The sequence below is a fragment of the Rutilus rutilus genome (genome assembly GCF_951802725.1).
Source record: "Rutilus rutilus genome assembly, chromosome: 6".
NCBI lineage: Eukaryota > Metazoa > Chordata > Actinopteri > Cypriniformes > Leuciscidae > Rutilus > Rutilus rutilus.
In genome coordinates this window covers 36,336,224-36,353,783 of record NC_140214.1, presented here as the reverse complement: position 1 = coordinate 36,353,783, position 17,560 = coordinate 36,336,224, and positions in this window count along the sequence as shown.

Here is a 17,560-nt window from a genome sequence, read left to right as displayed (position 1 = left end):
GCAAGGATCTCATTGGCATGCACTGTTTCAAACCACTGTGCCAGAGGTAGGGGGCAAAAAGGTGGTGGTAGCTCATAGACTGCTTCCTCACACTGGTATATGGAGCTTCTCCTTTTGTGAAGCTCACAGTCAGACAAGTAGTCAATGGTCCGCCTTGCCCACTCCTCACTGTGAACTTCCTCCAGTGCTTTCTGTAGGTAACTGGAGCTGTTCCCTGCAGTTTCAGCATTGTAACACACCTTGTAACACACCTCCTGTCCAGAGCCAGCTGTGATGTGAGAACAGCAGGGAATCGGTTTCTGTGAGCAGGATCTAGCTGTCCCAACATCTCAGTACTCCACGGACAGACGGGGATCATGCACTTACTGCATCGTGGATAGTCCCCGCCAATCAAGTAGTACCTGGTGTCAATGTCAATCACTTCCCTTGCCTTAGTGTAAATCCCGGAGTGGTGCATCTTTGTGTTACACTGATGACACTTAAGCAGGATACCCCACATCCTCATTGGTGCCCACAGGAACATCCTCTGCCTGAAGTAGGTCATTGGATCAGGTGGTGCAGTTGTCACCTTTGGTGGACTGGGAGGATAGAACCAGTTTTGTGAAAGCTGCTGCTTCAGCTGTCCTGTGGGTTCATAAAGGCACTGGGCAATCCACTCCCTGTCAGCTGGCTTAATGACCCGCATGAACTGCTTAGGCAAAAAACTTGGCCAATTCACCACCAATGGCCTCAGGGGGATAATATATGGCGATGTAGCAGGAGTAGGAGGTGGTGGTTGTTGTGGTTGTGGAGGAGGTTGTTATGGTTGTGGAGGAGGTTGTCTCGGTTGTGGAGGAGGTTGTCTCGGTTGTGGAGGAGGTTGTCTTGGTTGTGGAGGAGGTTGTCTCGGTTGTGGAGGAAGTTGTTGTGGTGGGGGTTGTTGTGGTGCATACCCGCTGGTGACTGAAAGATCATGACCTTCTGAAATATGTTCGAGAAGCCCAAGTGCACCACTGACCTTCTTCCCACACTGCTCACAACATTCCTCTGCATGGAAGTCAGATAAATGCTCTGAAAATTGTTCAGCATTAATGTTCTCGCTACAAAGACAGCACTTAATCTGACAGCTTGAACTGCTGTGTGCAACGAGGCCTGCCTGCTGCCTCCCTACACTGGAGCTGCTGTGTGCCACGGGGCCTGCCTGCTGCCTCCCTGCACTGGAGCTGCTGTGTGCCACGGGGCCTGCCTGCTGCCTCCCTGCACTGGAGCTGCTGTGTGCCACGGGGCCTGCCTGCTGCATCCCTGCACTGGAGCTGCTGTGTGCCACGGGGCCTGCCTGCTGCCTCCCTACACTGGAGCTGCTGTGTGCCACGGGGCCTGCCTGCTGCCTCCCTGCACTGGAGCTGCTGTGTGCCACGGGGCCTGCCTGCTGCATCCCTGCACTGGAGCTGCTGTGTGCCACGGGGCCTGCCTGCTGCCTCCCTGCACTGGAGCTGCTGTGTGCCACGGGGCCTGCCTGCTGCATCCCTGCACTGGAGCCACTCTTTGCCTCACCTGTCTGGTCACCTGACTGTGAAAAAAGAGTTAACTTTTTTCCTTAGTCTAAAAATAGGTTTAAAACATTATTGTTAATAATTTAAATTCAATCCAAACACAAGTAATGGGACATTTAATGCATTTTCTTGTGTAGATGTTTTTAATTGCCTGTGGCTTGACTCGCAATGGCTTATGGCAACTGCCACAGATTTCAACATTAAGTATACTCATTACTTACCTTATGATATCCACAACTGCAGGGGATTCTTCTCCCGAAGATGTCATAATACCGGACTTGTAGGTTAAACGGCGGAGTCAACGGACAGGCGTCAATCCGCTGTATGACAGCCTTCCATTTCCTGGCCCCTGGCCGCTTACCTGTGGTAAACTTGTATTTCCCCTGCGCATACTGGTACATGATACCTGTCCAGTATCCGTCGGGTTTGCCTGTCTTTGTCATTTCTGCAAATATCAGGGTACATGTCAGGGAAAACACTGAGATATTGATGATTGAGTGCTTTTTGGTGTCAGTGTCCTGTCATAAATAACTAATCTGTTTTAACTACTAATCTGTCTTAACTTAACATAAAATCAATAGGGAAGTGTTGGTTGCATGTTGTTTTTCTATTCATAAACAAGCATTTCTTGGCTCTTTAGAGACATTATCTACATTTTTTTGCGTACTATTCTGATACGACCCATGCACGCGCTGCTCATTCAGTTTCAATGAGAGTATTATATCATCAAATCATAATATTTTTTATTTACGTTTTTCTTTATGAATAATCATCATAGGGTGATGATTTGGTAATAAAAACATATTTTTATTTATTAAAAAAGAAAAGTTTTTCCATGTTGTTTAAATGGTTGTCCACCCTGAGGAATCTGCCCCTTTATGAAAAGGCCATCCACTTTACTGACATCAAGACAACAGTTTTTTTTGTCTCTTCCGTGGCAGAAAATTCAACACTAGAATGAATGAATACAGTTCCAAAATGAATAAACAAGGTGATTTACATCAAACTGGTTAAGAGTATTTTGAGGGCTGAAGGGCACTCTACGGTGATATTGACCCATTTCAGAAAAATTATAGGCACCCCTTTTCAAATTATATTATTTATTTATTTATTCGCTTATTTTATTAACGTTAATGTTAGCTAGCACTCATCATCCAGGGCAGGGGTTATTACAGAGACAGGCAGCTAAAGTTACTCCGGACCGTTCAGTTACATCGAGTCACAGCAACAACAACAACTAACGTTATTGCTAAAAAAAATAACAGAGAGTTTGACACGTAGTTAACAGACACTTTTTTGTTGTGTTGTTAATTATAAGAGTCTCTTTCTGGGATGCTGGCAGTGATGCACAGATGGTTGACAGCATAACTTAACATTAACTTTATCACTCTCCGTTTGTTATGTTCAATATAAAGAACAGCTTGTAAATTAATAGTTTAAGAATTCAAATTTGCTTGTAACGTTACATACCGATTTTCTTCTGTTGTCACTAAGTTAACTTGACTGTCTGCTTTCCTCTTCTTTCTGACTTTACGCGGTCAGAGACGGTGCTTAAAGTCACGTGGAGCAAAAGGACCAATGGGGAAAAGGGATGTTTCAGAGCACAATGGATTAGCAGTCCATCGCCTTAACCACTCGGCCACCTCGTCACTCGCCTGCATGTCTGCCCGAAGCTGGGCTGCGGTGTGTTTTTGCAGCTATTTTAAGGATGATGTCGTTAAAGGTGGCAGCGAGGTACTTTGAACGGCTTTGCCATGCGCACTTGGCTCTCTCGAAACACTAAAGACATCAAACGACGAGGATGGGATTCGAACCCACGCGTGCAGAGCACAATGGATTAGCAGTCCATCGCCTTAACCACTCGGCCACCTCGTCACTCGCCTGCACGTCTGCCCGAAGCTGGGCTGCGGTGTGTTTTTGCAGCTATTTTAAGGATGATGTCGTTAAAGTTGGCAGCGAGGTACTTTGAACGGCTTTGCCATGCGCACTTGGCTCTCTCGAAACACTAAAGACATCAAACGACGACGATGGGATTCGAACCCACGCGTGCAGAGCACAATGGATTAGCAGTCCATCGCCTTAACCACTCGGCCACCTCGTCACTCGCCCGCACCTCTGCCCGAAGCTGGGCTGCGGTGTGTTTTTGCAGCTATTTTAAGGATGATGTCGTTAAAGTTGGCAGCGAGGTACTTTGAACGGCTTTGCCATGCGCACTTGGCTCTCTTGAATGCTAAAGACATCAAACGACGAGGATGGGATTCGAACCCACGCGTGCAGAGCACAATGGATTAGCAGTCCATCGCCTTAACCACTCGGCCACCTCGTCACTCGCCCGCACGTCTGCCCGAAGCTGGGCTGCGGTGTGTTTTTGCAGCTATTTTAAGGATGATGTCGTTAAAGTTGGCAGCGAGGTACTTTGAACGGCTTTGCCATGCGCACTTGGCTCTCTTGAATGCTAAAGACATCAAACGACGAGGATGGGATTCGAACCCACGCGTGCAGAGCACAATGGATTAGCAGTCCATCGCCTTAACCACTCGGCCACCTCGTCACTCGCCCGCACGTCTGCCCGAAGCTGGGCTGCGGTGTGTTTTTGCAGCTATTTTAAGGATGATGTCGTTAAAGTTGGCAGCGAGGTACTTTGAACGGCTTTGCCATGCGCACTTGGCTCTCTCGAAACACTAAAGACATCAAACGACGAGGATGGGATTCGAACCCACGCGTGCAGAGCACAATGGATTAGCAGTCCATCGCCTTAACCACTCGGCCACCTCGTCACGCCGCTTCAGCTGTCGGAAGCGGTATTTTGGTGCTTTTCAACCGCTCTCATTAACATGACGGAGATAAAGATCACCACAATGTGTTGTAAAAGGTTGGGCTGATGAGAGAGGTAACCCTTCGACTGACCTGCAAGGAGCGTTGGGTTCTATGGGTTAGGATACTCACAACCGTGTTGATAGAGGTGCTTATGTTTCTTTTGTGTGCTGCTTCTGCTTTGTTGGAAAGAACCTAGAGAGAACGCCTGGGTCATGAAAATGGCAGCATAGCTTGCATTGGACCTCTCTCAGAATATGTTTGCAGTGTCCTTGCACTCTTCATTATCCTACCCAACCTCGTAGGGGGCTCGTCGAATCGATCCCGAACTCAAATATGTTCTTGGAGATTGAGCGTTATAACTTTGCTACCAGGATACCCATAAGTCTCTCCCCCCAAAATTACGAAAGCAGCGCACTTTTCGTTCTTTGAGTGAAGAGAGAACAATGAATAAACCTTTTTGTGCATATCACTCGCCTGTTTCGTAGACTCACCATGCAGCCGTCAGTGCCAAAAGGCTGATTACATGGCAGTTTAAAGCTTGATACCACCCTGTCGTTCCATGTCCAGATAAAAGCACGGGAGACGTCGCTACCTTCGCCGGCATTCTTTCGCAGAGGCAATATCGTAGTCTATGAGGCTCATCCGAGACGTGATCTTTGCTGGTTGAAAACTTTACCCAATACCCCGCTGGGATGACTTGAAATACAGTCAGCCTTGGCAATTTTTGCCGGTCTCTTTGGAGGCTTTGTGACTTGTTGGAAAAAAAGAACTGTGCTTTTGCTTCTGTTGCGTGCTGCTTTCGCTGTGCTGGCGAAAGCATGAGCTTGAAGAAGGCTGGTGTATCCAGGATTTGGACCTCCCTTAGAACGTGTGTTTGGATTGCTGATGGTCATATCCATGCACCAGGGGGCTTCTTGTGTTGATCCTGACCTCAACAATGTTTTCAGAAATGAACATGAGCTTTTTCTGCAGCTATCATTAAAACGCAATTCAGCTAAAGCTCGCCATGAGCGGCACCCCTGCGGTTGACCTGTCCACTAGGCTCTCTGTGAAACTAAACACCAAGGATGGGACTCGAACCCATAAGCGCACAGAGCACAACGGATTAGCTGTCCATCGCCTTAACCACTCAGCCACTCTCCTGCCGGTGGTCTTTTTCCGCAGCTATTTTTAGTATGATGACGTTATAGTTGGTTGCAAAGTGCATTGGCAGGCGCACTTGGCTCTCTTGAACGCTAAAGACATCAAACGACGAGGATGGGATTCGAACCCACGCGTGCAGAGCACAATGGATTAGCAGTCCATCGCCTTAACCACTCGCCCGCACGTCTGCCCGAAGCTGGGCTGCGGTGTGTTTTTGCAGCTATTTTAAGGATGCTGTCGTTAAAGTTGGCAGCGAGGTACTTTGAACGGCTTTGCCATGCGCACTTGGCTCTCTCGAAACACTAAAGACATCAAACGACGAGGATGGGATTCGAACCCACGCGTGCAGAGCACAATGGATTAGCAGTCCATCGCCTTAACCACTCGGCCACCTCGTCACTCGCCCGCACGTCTGCCCGAAGCTGGGCTGCGGTGTGTTTCTGCAGCTATTTTAAGGATGATGTCGTTAAAGTTGGCAGCGAGGTACTTTGAACGGCTTTGCCATGCGCACTTGGGCTCTCTCGAAACACTAAAGAGGATGGGATTCGAAACCACGCGTGCAGAGCACAATGGATTAGCAGTCCATCGCCTTAACCACTCGGCCACCTCGTCACGCCGCTTCAGCTGTCGGAAGCGGTATTTTGGTGCTTTTCAACCGCTCTCATTAACATGACGGAGATAAAGTTCACCACAATGTGTTGTAAAAGGTTGGGCTGATGAGAGAGGTAACCCTTCGACTGACCTGCAAGGAGCGTTGGGTTCTATGGGTTAGGATACTCACAACCGTGTTGATAGAGGGAGATGTGCTTATGTTTCTTTTGTGTGCTGCTTCTGCTTTGTTGGAAAGAACCTAGAGAGAACGCCTGGGTCATGAAAATGGCAGCATAGCTTGCATTGGACCTCTCTCAGAATATGTTTGCAGTGTCCTTGCACTCTTCATTATCCTACCCAACCTCGTAGGGGGCTCGTCGAATCGATCCCGAACTCAAATATGTTCTTGGAGATTGATCGTTATAACTTTGCTACCAGGATACCCATAAGTCTCTCCCCCCAAAATTACGAAAGCAGCGCACTTTTCGTTCTTTGAGTGAAGAGAGAACAATGAATAAACCTTTTTGTGCATATCACTCGCCTGTTTCGTAGACTCACCATGCAGCCGTCAGTGCCAAAAGGCTGATTACATGGCAGTTTAAAGCTTGATACCACCCTGTCGTTCCATGTCCAGATAAAAGCACGGGAGACGTCGCTACCTTCGCCGGCATTCTTTCGCAGAGGCAAAATCGTAGTCTATGAGGCTCATCCGAGACGTGATCTTTGCTGGTTGAAAACTTTACCCAATACCCCGCTGGGATGACTTGAAATACAGTCAGCCTTGGCAATTTTTGCCGGTCTCTTAGGAGGCTTTGTGACTTGTTGGAAAAAAAGAACTGTGCTTTTGCTTCTGTTGCGTGCTGCTTTCGCTGTGCTGGCGAAAGCATGAGCTTGAAGAAGGCTGGTGTATCCAGGATTTGGACCTCCCTTAGAACGTGTGTTTGGATTGCTGATGGTCATATCCATGCACCAGGGGGCTTCTTGTGTTGATCCTGACCTCAACAATGTTTTCAGAAATGAACATGAGCTTTTTCTGCAGCTATCATTAAAACGCAATTCAGCTAAAGCTCGCCATGAGCGGCACCCCTGCGGTTGACCTGTCCACTAGGCTCTCTGTGAAACTAAACACCAAGGATGGGACTCGAACCCATAAGCGCACAGAGCACAACGGATTAGCAGTCCATCACCTTAACCACTCAGCCACTCGCCTGCCGGTGGTCTTTTTCCACAGCTATTTTTAGTATGATGACGTTATAGTTGGTTGCAAAGTGCTTTGGCAGGCGCACTTGGCTCTCTTGAACGCTAAAGACATCAAACGACGAGGATGGGATTCGAACCCACGCGTGCAGAGCACAATGGATTAGCAGTCCATCGCCTTAACCACTCGGCCACCTCGTCACTCGCCCGCACGTCTGCCCGAAGCTGGGCTGCGGTGTGTTTTTGCAGCTATTTTAAGGATGATGTCGTTAAAGTTGGCAGCGAGGTACTTTGAACGGCTTTGCCATGCGCACTTGGCTCTCTCGAAACACTAAAGACATCAAACGACGAGGATGGGATTCGAACCCACGCGTGCAGAGCACAATGGATTAGCAGTCCATCGCCTTAACCACTCGGCCACCTCGTCACGCCGCTTCAGCTGTCGGAAGCGGTATTTTGGTGCTTTTCAACCGCTCTCATTAACATGACGGAGATAAAGATCACCACAATGTGTTGTAAAAGGTTGGGCTGATGAGAGAGGTAACCCTTCGACTGACCTGCAAGGAGCGTTGGGTTCTATGGGTTAGGATACTCACAACCGTGTTGATAGAGGTGCTTATGTTTCTTTTGTGTGCTGCTTCTGCTTTGTTGGAAAGAACCTAGAGAGAACGCCTGGGTCATGAAAATGGCAGCATAGCTTGCATTGGACCTCTCTCAGAATATGTTTGCAGTGTCCTTGCACTCTTCATTATCCTACCCAACCTCGTAGGGGGCTCGTCGAATCGATCCCGAACTCAAATATGTTCTTGGAGATTGAGCGTTATAACTTTGCTACCAGGATACCCATAAGTCTCTCCCCCCAAAATTACGAAAGCAGCGCACTTTTCGTTCTTTGAGTGAAGAGAGAACAATGAATAAACCTTTTTGTGCATATCACTCGCCTGTTTCGTAGACTCACCATGCAGCCGTCAGTGCCAAAAGGCTGATTACATGGCAGTTTAAAGCTTGATACCACCCTGTCGTTCCATGTCCAGATAAAAGCACGGGAGACGTCGCTACCTTCGCCGGCATTCTTTCGCAGAGGCAAAATCGTAGTCTATGAGGCTCATCCGAGACGTGATCTTTGCTGGTTGAAAACTTTACCCAATACCCCGCTGGGATGACTTGAAATACAGTCAGCCTTGGCAATTTTTGCCGGTCTCTTAGGAGGCTTTGTGACTTGTTGGAAAAAAAGAACTGTGCTTTTGCTTCTGTTGCGTGCTGCTTTCGCTGTGCTGGCGAAAGCATGAGCTTGAAGAAGGCTGGTGTATCCAGGGTTTGGACCTCCCTTAGAACGTGTGTTTGGATTGCTGATGGTCATATCCATGCCCCAGGGGGCTTCTTGTGTTGATCCTGACCTCAACAATGTTTTCAGAAATGAACATGAGCTTTTTCTGCAGCTATCATTAAAACGCAATTCAGCTAAAGCTCGCCATGAGCGGCACCCCTGCGGTTGACCTGTCCACTAGGCTCTCTGTGAAACTACACACCAAGGATGGGACTCGAACCCATAAGCGGGCAGAGCACAACGGATTAGCAGTCCATCGCCTTAACCACTCAGCCACTCGCCTGCCGGTGGTTTTTTTCCGCAGCTATTTTTAGTATGATGACGTTATAGTTGGTTGCAAAGTGCTTTGGCAGGCGCACTTGGCTCTCTTGAACGCTAAAGACATCAAACGACGAGGATGGGATTCGAACCCACGCGTGCAGAGCACAATGGATTAGCAGTCCATCGCCTTAACCACTCGGCCACCTCGTCACTCGCCCGCACGTCTGCCCGAAGCTGGGCTGCGGTGTGTTTCTGCAGCTATTTTAAGGATGATGTCGTTAAAGTTGGCAGCGAGGTACTTTGAACGGCTTTGCCATGCGCACTTGGGCTCTCTCGAAACACTAAAGACATCAAACGACGAGGATGGGATTCGAACCCACGCGTGCAGAGCACAATGGATTAGCAGTCCATCGCCTTAACCACTCGGCCACCTCGTCACTCGCCCGCACGTCTGCCCGAAGCTGGGCTGCGGTGTGTTTCTGCAGCTATTTTAAGGATGATGTCGTTAAAGTTGGCAGCGAGGTACTTTGAACGGCTTTGCCATGCGCACTTGGGCTCTCTCGAAACACTAAAGACATCAAACGACGAGGATGGGATTCGAACCCACGCGTGCAGAGCACAATGGATTAGCAGTCCATCGCCTTAACCACTCGGCCACCTCGTCACGCCGCTTCAGCTGTCGGAAGCGGTATTTTGGTGCTTTTCAACCGCTCTCATTAACATGACGGAGATAAAGTTCACCACAATGTGTTGTAAAAGGTTGGGCTGATGAGAGAGGTAACCCTTCGACTGACCTGCAAGGAGCGTTGGGTTCTATGGGTTAGGAGACTCACAACCGTGTTGATAGAGGGAGATGTGCTTATGTTTCTTTTGTGTGCTGCTTCTGCTTTGTTGGAAAGAACCTAGAGAGAACGCCTGGGTCATGAAAATGGCAGCATAGCTTGCATTGGACCTCTCTCAGAATATGTTTGCAGTGTCCTTGCACTCTTCATTATCCTACCCAACCTCGTAGGGGGCTCGTCGAATCGATCCCGAACTCAAATATGTTCTTGGAGATTGAGCGTTATAACTTTGCTACCAGGATACCCATAAGTCTCTCCCCCCAAAATTACGAAAGCAGCGCACTTTTTTTTCTTTGAGTGAAGAGAGAACAATGAATAAACCTTTTTGTGCATATCACTCGCCTGTTTCGTAGACTCACCATGCAGCCGTCAGTGCCAAAAGGCTGATTACATGGCAGTTTAAAGCTTGATACCACCCTGTCGTTCCATGTCCAGATAAAAGCACGGGAGACGTCGCTACCTTCGCCGGCATTCTTTCGCAGAGGCAATATCGTAGTCTATGAGGCTCATCCGAGACGTGATCTTTGCTGGTTGAAAACTTTACCCAATACCCCGCTGGGATGACTTGAAATACAGTCAGCCTTGGCAATTTTTGCCGGTCTCTTAGGAGGCTTTGTGACTTGTTGGAAAAAAAGAACTGTGCTTTTGCTTCTGTTGCGTGCTGCTTTCGCTGTGCTGGTGAAAGCATGAGCTTGAAGAAGGCTGGTGTATCCAGGATTTGGACCTCCTTTAGAATGTGTGTTTGGATTGCTGATGGTCATATCCATGCACCAGGGGGCTTCTTGTGTTGATCCTGACCTCAACAATGTTTTCAGAAATGAACATGAGCTTTTTCTGCAGCTATCATTAAAACGCAATTCAGCTAAAGCTCGCCATGAGCGGCACCCCTGCGGTTGACCTGTCCACTAGGCTCTCTGTGAAACTACACACCAAGGATGGGACTCGAACCCATAAGCGGGCAGAGCACAACGGATTAGCAGTCCATCGCCTTAACCACTCAGCCACTCGCCTGCCGGTGGTTTTTTTCCGCAGCTATTTTTAGTATGATGACGTTATAGTTGGTTGCAAAGTGCTTTGGCAGGCGCACTTGGCTCTCTTGAACGCTAAAGACATCAAACGACGAGGATGGGATTCGAACCCACGCGTGCAGAGCACAATGGATTAGCAGTCCATCGCCTTAACCACTCGGCCACCTCGTCACTCGCCCGCACGTCTGCCCGAAGCTGGGCTGCGGTGTGTTTCTGCAGCTATTTTAAGGATGATGTCGTTAAAGTTGGCAGCGAGGTACTTTGAACGGCTTTGCCATGCGCACTTGGGCTCTCTCGAAACACTAAAGACATCAAACGACGAGGATGGGATTCGAACCCACGCGTGCAGAGCACAATGGATTAGCAGTCCATCGCCTTAACCACTCGGCCACCTCGTCACTCGCCCGCACGTCTGCCCGAAGCTGGGCTGCGGTGTGTTTCTGCAGCTATTTTAAGGATGATGTCGTTAAAGTTGGCAGCGAGGTACTTTGAACGGCTTTGCCATGCGCACTTGGGCTCTCTCGAAACACTAAAGACATCAAACGACGAGGATGGGATTCGAACCCACGCGTGCAGAGCACAATGGATTAGCAGTCCATCGCCTTAACCACTCGGCCACCTCGTCACGCCGCTTCAGCTGTCGGAAGCGGTATTTTGGTGCTTTTCAACCGCTCTCATTAACATGACGGAGATAAAGTTCACCACAATGTGTTGTAAAAGGTTGGGCTGATGAGAGAGGTAACCCTTCGACTGACCTGCAAGGAGCGTTGGGTTCTATGGGTTAGGAGACTCACAACCGTGTTGATAGAGGGAGATGTGCTTATGTTTCTTTTGTGTGCTGCTTCTGCTTTGTTGGAAAGAACCTAGAGAGAACGCCTGGGTCATGAAAATGGCAGCATAGCTTGCATTGGACCTCTCTCAGAATATGTTTGCAGTGTCCTTGCACTCTTCATTATCCTACCCAACCTCGTAGGGGGCTCGTCGAATCGATCCCGAACTCAAATATGTTCTTGGAGATTGAGCGTTATAACTTTGCTACCAGGATACCCATAAGTCTCTCCCCCCAAAATTACGAAAGCAGCGCACTTTTTTTTCTTTGAGTGAAGAGAGAACAATGAATAAACCTTTTTGTGCATATCACTCGCCTGTTTCGTAGACTCACCATGCAGCCGTCAGTGCCAAAAGGCTGATTACATGGCAGTTTAAAGCTTGATACCACCCTGTCGTTCCATGTCCAGATAAAAGCACGGGAGACGTCGCTACCTTCGCCGGCATTCTTTCGCAGAGGCAATATCGTAGTCTATGAGGCTCATCCGAGACGTGATCTTTGCTGGTTGAAAACTTTACCCAATACCCCGCTGGGATGACTTGAAATACAGTCAGCCTTGGCAATTTTTGCCGGTCTCTTAGGAGGCTTTGTGACTTGTTGGAAAAAAAGAACTGTGCTTTTGCTTCTGTTGCGTGCTGCTTTCGCTGTGCTGGCGAAAGCATGAGCTTGAAGAAGGCTGGTGTATCCAGGATTTGGACCTCCCTTAGAACGTGTGTTTGGATTGCTGATGGTCATATCCATGCACCAGGGGGCTTCTTGTGTTGATCCTGACCTCAACATTGTTTTCAGAAATGAACATGAGCTTTTTCTGCAGCTATCATTAAAACGCAATTCAGCTAAAGCTCGCCATGAGCGGCACCCCTGCGGTTGACCTGTCCACTAGGCTCTCTGTGAAACTAAACACCAAGGATGGGACTCGAACCCATAAGCGCGCAGAGCACAACAGATTAGCAGTCCATCGCCTTAACCACTCAGCCACTCGCCTGCCGGTGGTTTTTTTCCGCAGCTATTTTTAGTATGATGACGTTATAGTTGGTTGCAAAGTGCTTTGGCAGGCGCACTTGGCTCTCTTGAACGCTAAAGACATCAAACGACGAGGATGGGATTCGAACCCACGCGTGCAGAGCACAATGGATTAGCAGTCCATCGCCTTAACCACTCGGCCACCTCGTCACTCGCCCGCATGTCTGCCCGAAGCTGGGCTGCGGTGTGTTTTTGCAGCTATTTTAAGGATGATGTCGTTAAAGTTGGCAGCGAGGTACTTTGAACGGCTTTGCCATGCGCACTTGGGCTCTCTCGAAACACTAAAGACATCAAACGACGAGGATGGGATTCGAACCCACGCGTGCAGAGCACAATGGATTAGCAGTCCATCGCCTTAACCACTCGGCCACCTCGTCACGCCGCTTCAGCTGTCGGAAGCGGTATTTTGGTGCTTTTCAACCGCTCTCATTAACATGACGGAGATTAAGTTCACCACAATGTGTTGTAAAAGGTTGGGCTGATGAGAGAGGTAACCCTTCGACTGACCTGCAAGGAGCGTTGGGTTCTATGGGTTAGGAGACTCACAACCGTGTTGATAGAGGGAGATGTGCTTATGTTTCTTTTGTGTGCTGCTTCTGCTTTGTTGGAAAGAACCTAGAGAGAACGCCTGGGTCATGAAAATGGCAGCATAGCTTGCATTGGACCTCTCTCAGAATATGTTTGCAGTGTCCTTGCACTCTTCATTATCCTACCCAACCTCGTAGGGGGCTCGTCGAATCGATCCCGAACTCAAATATGTTCTTGGAGATTGAGCGTTATAACTTTGCTACCAGGATACCCATAAGTCTCTCCCCCCAAAATTACGAAAGCAGCGCACTTTTTTTTCTTTGAGTGAAGAGAGAACAATGAATAAACCTTTTTGTGCATATCACTCGCCTGTTTCGTAGACTCACCATGCAGCCGTCAGTGCCAAAAGGCTGATTACATGGCAGTTTAAAGCTTGATACCACCCTGTCGTTCCATGTCCAGATAAAAGCACGGGAGACGTCGCTACCTTCGCCGGCATTCTTTCGCAGAGGCAATATCGTAGTCTATGAGGCTCATCCGAGACGTGATCTTTGCTGGTTGAAAACTTTACCCAATACCCCGCTGGGATGACTTGAAATACAGTCAGCCTTGGCAATTTTTGCCGGTCTCTTAGGAGGCTTTGTGACTTGTTGGAAAAAAAGAACTGTGCTTTTGCTTCTGTTGCGTGCTGCTTTCGCTGTGCTGGCGAAAGCATGAGCTTGAAGAAGGCTGGTGTATCCAGGATTTGGACCTCCCTTAGAACGTGTGTTTGGATTGCTGATGGTCATATCCATGCACCAGGGGGCTTCTTGTGTTGATCCTGACCTCAACATTGTTTTCAGAAATGAACATGAGCTTTTTCTGCAGCTATCATTAAAACGCAATTCAGCTAAAGCTCGCCATGAGCGGCACCCCTGCGGTTGACCTGTCCACTAGGCTCTCTGTGAAACTAAACACCAAGGATGGGACTCGAACCCATAAGCGCGCAGAGCACAACAGATTAGCAGTCCATCGCCTTAACCACTCAGCCACTCGCCTGCCGGTGGTTTTTTTCCGCAGCTATTTTTAGTATGATGACGTTATAGTTGGTTGCAAAGTGCTTTGGCAGGCGCACTTGGCTCTCTTGAACGCTAAAGACATCAAACGACGAGGATGGGATTCGAACCCACGCGTGCAGAGCACAATGGATTAGCAGTCCATCGCCTTAACCACTCGGCCACCTCGTCACTCGCCCGCACCTCTGCCCGAAGCTGGGCTGCGGTGTGTTTTTGCAGCTATTTTAAGGATGATGTCGTTAAAGTTGGCAGCGAGGTACTTTGAACGGCTTTGCCATGCGCACTTGGGCTCTCTCGAAACACTAAAGACATCAAACGACGAGGATGGGATTCGAACCCACGCGTGCAGAGCACAATGGATTAGCAGTCCATCGCCTTAACCACTCGGCCACCTCGTCACTCGCCCGCACGTCTGCCCGAAGCTGGGCTGCGGTGTGTTTCTGCAGCTATTTTAAGGATGATGTCGTTAAAGTTGGCAGCGAGGTACTTTGAACGGCTTTGCCATGCGCACTTGGGCTCTCTCGAAACACTAAAGACATCAAACGACGAGGATGGGATTCAAACCCACGCGTGCAGAGCACAATGGATTAGCAGTCCATCGCCTTAACCACTCGGCCACCTCGTCACTCGCCCGCACGTCTGCCCGAAGCTGGGCTGCGGTGTGTTTCTGCAGCTATTTTAAGGATGATGTCGTTAAAGTTGGCAGCGAGGTACTTTGAACGGCTTTGCCATGCGCACTTGGGCTCTCTCGAAACACTAAAGACATCAAACGACGAGGATGGGATTCGAACCCACGCGTGCAGAGCACAATGGATTAGCAGTCCATCGCCTTAACCACTCGGCCACCTCGTCACGCCGCTTCAGCTGTCGGAAGCGGTATTTTGGTGCTTTTCAACCGCTCTCATTAACATGACGGAGATAAAGTTCACCACAATGTGTTGTAAAAGGTTGGGCTGATGAGAGAGGTAACCCTTCGACTGACCTGCAAGGAGCGTTGGGTTCTATGGGTTAGGAGACTCACAACCGTGTTGATAGAGGGAGATGTGCTTATGTTTCTTTTGTGTGCTGCTTCTGCTTTGTTGGAAAGAACCTAGAGAGAACGCCTGGGTCATGAAAATGGCAGCATAGCTTGCATTGGACCTCTCTCAGAATATGTTTGCAGTGTCCTTGCACTCTTCATTATCCTACCCAACCTCGTAGGGGGCTCGTCGAATCGATCCCGAACTCAAATATGTTCTTGGAGATTGAGCGTTATAACTTTGCTACCAGGATACCCATAAGTCTCTCCCCCCAAAATTACGAAAGCAGCGCACTTTTTTTTCTTTGAGTGAAGAGAGAACAATGAATAAACCTTTTTGTGCATATCACTCGCCTGTTTCGTAGACTCACCATGCAGCCGTCAGTGCCAAAAGGCTGATTACATGGCAGTTTAAAGCTTGATACCACCCTGTCGTTCCATGTCCAGATAAAAGCACGGGAGACGTCGCTACCTTCGCCGGCATTCTTTCGCAGAGGCAATATCGTAGTCTATGAGGCTCATCCGAGACGTGATCTTTGCTGGTTGAAAACTTTACCCAATACCCCGCTGGGATGACTTGAAATACAGTCAGCCTTGGCAATTTTTGCCGGTCTCTTAGGAGGCTTTGTGACTTGTTGGAAAAAAAGAACTGTGCTTTTGCTTCTGTTGCGTGCTGCTTTCGCTGTGCTGGCGAAAGCATGAGCTTGAAGAAGGCTGGTGTATCCAGGATTTGGACCTCCCTTAGAACGTGTGTTTGGATTGCTGATGGTCATATCCATGCACCAGGGGGCTTCTTGTGTTGATCCTGACCTCAACATTGTTTTCAGAAATGAACATGAGCTTTTTCTGCAGCTATCATTAAAACGCAATTCAGCTAAAGCTCGCCATGAGCGGCACCCCTGCGGTTGACCTGTCCACTAGGCTCTCTGTGAAACTAAACACCAAGGATGGGACTCGAACCCATAAGCGCGCAGAGCACAACAGATTAGCAGTCCATCGCCTTAACCACTCAGCCACTCGCCTGCCGGTGGTTTTTTTCCGCAGCTATTTTTAGTATGATGACGTTATAGTTGGTTGCAAAGTGCTTTGGCAGGCGCACTTGGCTCTCTTGAACGCTAAAGACATCAAACGACGAGGATGGGATTCGAACCCACGCGTGCAGAGCACAATGGATTAGCAGTCCATCGCCTTAACCACTCGGCCACCTCGTCACTCGCCCGCACCTCTGCCCGAAGCTGGGCTGCGGTGTGTTTTTGCAGCTATTTTAAGGATGATGTCGTTAAAGTTGGCAGCGAGGTACTTTGAACGGCTTTGCCATGCGCACTTGGGCTCTCTCGAAACACTAAAGACATCAAACGACGAGGATGGGATTCGAACCCACGCGTGCAGAGCACAATGGATTAGCAGTCCATCGCCTTAACCACTCGGCCACCTCGTCACTCGCCCGCACGTCTGCCCGAAGCTGGGCTGCGGTGTGTTTCTGCAGCTATTTTAAGGATGATGTCGTTAAAGTTGGCAGCGAGGTACTTTGAACGGCTTTGCCATGCGCACTTGGGCTCTCTCGAAACACTAAAGACATCAAACGACGAGGATGGGATTCAAACCCACGCGTGCAGAGCACAATGGATTAGCAGTCCATCGCCTTAACCACTCGGCCACCTCGTCACTCGCCCGCACGTCTGCCCGAAGCTGGGCTGCGGTGTGTTTCTGCAGCTATTTTAAGGATGATGTCGTTAAAGTTGGCAGCGAGGTACTTTGAACGGCTTTGCCATGCGCACTTGGGCTCTCTCGAAACACTAAAGACATCAAACGACGAGGATGGGATTCGAACCCACGCGTGCAGAGCACAATGGATTAGCAGTCCATCGCCTTAACCACTCGGCCACCTCGTCACGCCGCTTCAGCTGTCGGAAGCGGTATTTTGGTGCTTTTCAACCGCTCTCATTAACATGACGGAGATAAAGTTCACCACAATGTGTTGTAAAAGGTTGGGCTGATGAGAGAGGTAACCCTTCGACTGACCTGCAAGGAGCGTTGGGTTCTATGGGTTAGGAGACTCACAACCGTGTTGATAGAGGGAGATGTGCTTATGTTTCTTTTGTGTGCTGCTTCTGCTTTGTTGGAAAGAACCTAGAGAGAACGCCTGGGTCATGAAAATGGCAGCATAGCTTGCATTGGACCTCTCTCAGAATATGTTTGCAGTGTCCTTGCACTCTTCATTATCCTACCCAACCTCGTAGGGGGCTCGTCGAATCGATCCCGAACTCAAATATGTTCTTGGAGATTGAGCGTTATAACTTTGCTACCAGGATACCCATAAGTCTCTCCCCCCAAAATTACGAAAGCAGCGCACTTTTTTTTCTTTGAGT